This window comes from Pinus tabuliformis, chromosome 3_1 (assembly GCF_031772625.1).
Source record: "Pinus tabuliformis cultivar Carrire ecotype Pingquan chromosome 3_1, CPIR1, whole genome shotgun sequence".
Lineage (NCBI taxonomy): Eukaryota > Viridiplantae > Streptophyta > Pinopsida > Pinales > Pinaceae > Pinus > Pinus tabuliformis.
In genome coordinates this window covers 825864054-825867825 of record NC_142301.1, presented here as the reverse complement: position 1 = coordinate 825867825, position 3772 = coordinate 825864054, and positions in this window count along the sequence as shown.

Genomic DNA, 3772 nt, shown 5'->3' with positions numbered 1-3772 from the left:
GAGAATATCCAGCATGAAATACAGAGCATGGAAATTCCCAACTCCTGTCACCAAGCGAGCCAAACACGAAAAATCCCCTTCTGCAACATATGACTCAACTCGTGTTGCTGCAAGGGCCACAAGAACATCCACTCCATCAAGACATGCAGATGTCTTGTAGAAATGGTACGCCAAAATGAGCAACTCAACCTCACAGGCATGAGGCATGTCATGACCAGTTATGACCAACCGCATTAAGGCATGCCCAAGTTCTGGTTCAGAAGTTTGTGCCTCCGCTCAATGTTTGAGAGAAATGATCCACTAATAAGTTGAGATCCAATAAGTAAGAACAGAAATCCCGCTAATAAACTGTTGGTGTTATTAAGAGGAATGAAGCTGGAACGAAGATGAACAGAGAACAGCCATACAGACACCATATTTCCACTAAGCTCAAAGATATGCCCAAGTACATGAAGTAGGAAGTAACATCCAAGCGGTACCAGACATATATACGCATAGAATATGGCTGCAGCCCTCCCAGGTGGTCGCGCACTCTCCAAAAGACTGAAACTGCTGCAAATTTGCTAAAATCGCCTTTCAATCTCTCTTACCCGTATTCTCTTTATGGCCATGACAGATACCATTGTAGTGATACTTCTTATGATAGGCATCACTGTAGTTTTACCAAGACTTATTCTCCGTGATACACTGTAACAATACTGAAATGTATTCATAGTACCGAAGCTTATACTACTGTGATAGAACTGAGTCCTATTCACTGCACTAGTATCATTGAAATATCACTGAGTTGAGATTACTGTGGTCATGTGATTTATTAAATTGAGGTCACTGTAATAGCGCTGAACCAAGGTAACACCGAGACTGTATTGACATGGTGACTGAGTCTTCTGGAGACCCTTTTTCTTCTGCTTGTGGTAGTACCGAGATCCTTCTACTGTGCCTAATCCGAGCTCCTGAAGCATCCTCTCTGAGATTACACTGAACCTCTCACTGAGGTGTCACCGAAATTGTCTTGAGCAAACCTTCACATTATATTTGTACCGAAATCTGCAACAATAATACTCTTATCCAGAACACAACAAGCAAACATTGTACGAGCAACCAACATTGATGCTCGTCTAGCCCACTTTCTGCATACATACACCATCTGGACAAGTTCCTTAAATCTGGCACATCCAACTGGAACCCAATAACATTCTTGGACTTTATCCCCACCATCAGATTTTCTTACAATTGGACTTTCTTTGGTGTCTGTCATGACCTCTTGAAGGGTTGGCTCTTCAACATGTAACAAATCCGGAAACTGATCACATTAATCTGTTGAAACAACAGCAACCTTCTTGTGCTGCAAATAACCTTCACTTGTATTGATTTCAGGGCAATCATTTGGATGAGACATTTGTTTAACCTTGGTTATATTTTGACCATGTTTTTCAGGTGTTAATGGGTTTCTATAACTGGATCTGCCCCTGCATTTCCTCTTACGTCCAGAAACAAATTCAAATACACAGATAAACCCATCTGTCCAGAGCTCAGAGCTTGTTACCATATTTCTTATTAAGAGATGCTTTCCCACTGTCTGTAGATGATCTTTTATAGCTCAAATAAGACTGTGCATTCCTTGGATTATCCATGATATACTTTTATGTATGAAAGACAGTTAAATGTATTCATCCATTCAAAGGCCCGATGAAAGGAATCATAGGTTGCTCCATCTTTAGAAGAAATCAACAAAACTCCTGCGCCATTACCCTTTCTAGAGTATGCTCCATCAAAGTACAACTTCCAGATGGAGTTGTGGATTGCTTCTGCTTTCTGCACAACTTCTTTGGTAATGGTTTTTACAAACCTTGATTCCCTGTATAATGTTCGCTCTTCTCCACCAAAGACTGGAATGGTTGTGTTTTGAAGAGGTTAGAGAATAAATTACACAAATTTAAACAACTCATTAATGATTTCTTCTTCAAAACAGGGTTTTGAAGAAGAATCTATCTCTGACATGAGACAAAGTCTAACACTACCCATCACAGGATTAGTATCCATGATCATTATCTCGGGCCCAGGAGCCATTTTCACTCACCTGTCTAAGAATACCAACCTCATATTTCTATTCTTTGCTTATTACTTACCACCCTCACTCCCAATCTACCCCTCATGTTTACTTATCGGATCATATCAAATGCACCTCTACACTCTACACATGTCCTACCATTCCTCCACATTACAATATACCATCTACATCATTCCATTTGACTCATAACCTCATGCTATGACCAACCAATTGGGCCCCCACCCATAACAGGAAGCCCACTTGCAACATCACGGAAGCCAACATTCTCTCGAGGCACCCATATCCATGTTTTTACATCCCAAACTACTTTTTAAATTATTTTGGCAAGTGGTCAAAATATTTTTTAGCGACATAATGGTCACCCGTATTCTTGTCTCAATTACTTGGCGGAAGTCCTAAGTCACACTTGGTTGGAGTTATATTTTTTCCCATCTCATATCCCTTTCCATGATCACCATTTGATCACACCATAACATGATAGAAAGAATAATCATTTAACCCCCCCCCCCCCCCCCACACGCAATTTCCCTACCAGCTGTAGGGGCACTTACTTCAATACTATTGTTTTTACTACCACCACTTGCATCAATACTCCAACCTCAGGCACATTTTCTGCATTCCTCGGATTCTGTCAATTGACTCACCATCATTTCTATGGACCCTTCCTATCACAAATATCTATATCGATCTCACAAATATTTTCTGCAATCATCTTCTTGGAAGTTGGCACTTCATTCTGTCGACGCTAGCACTCATCTTATAGAATTGAAGTAGTACCTTGGTTACTCCAATCCTATAGGGATAATCTTGGTGGAACAGTGGGAACCATCATTTGCTAATTGATGCCACCGATCTCCCTGACATTCGACCTCAACATAAGTTTTCATATCAGGGTATCATACATTGGTCCATTGCATTTTCTCTCATTTAGTTGAAGACCCATGCATCTTAGCACACCCCCCTTTAGCAGTGCCATACATCATATGCATGAGGGCATCTAAATCAACTTGTTTGTCAGAAACTCCCTTGAGGGAAAAAGCAATAGTATCTTCATCAACTATCAACATTTCAGCTACCTCATCACTGACTTGAAAATACTTTTTCCTGTATATTTGTATTATGTTAGTCTAGTAATCATAACGAGCATGGGACATGCCTGCCTCATTTAAACACTTTTGTCTCATCATTTCTTCATAAAAATGGTTATCTGTGAGTTCTCAGTTAAGGATGTCTCCCAAATCATCTATGAAGTGATCTTATCTCTCTCAAAAAATCGCATCATACCCATAGTTAGAAACACAAAACATTATGTATTTTGGTTATACACTTGATCCTAACCTCATACATTAGGGGGTAGCTATTAATATGGAAAAATTGTACGCACATTTGTACAAGTTAGATGACACCCAGAATCAGAAAACAACATGTAAAAGAAAACCTCTTCCAGCTGAAGACATCATATAACCCAAAAAATCAAAAGTTTCCAACGTTCAAGTTAAAAAATCAATCCGTGTGGGCTCTCCAAACATAGAAATTAACAATCGTGCAGATTTTTCTTCGATAGCCACACAAGTCAACCAAATTCTGAGTCAGCAATTTGGGACCACTTCACTTAATTTTAGTTTCAATTCCCTGACATGTACTACCGAAGGAAAACTGATTTCGAGTCGACTTGGAGATATTTAATCCCCAAGGGGATCC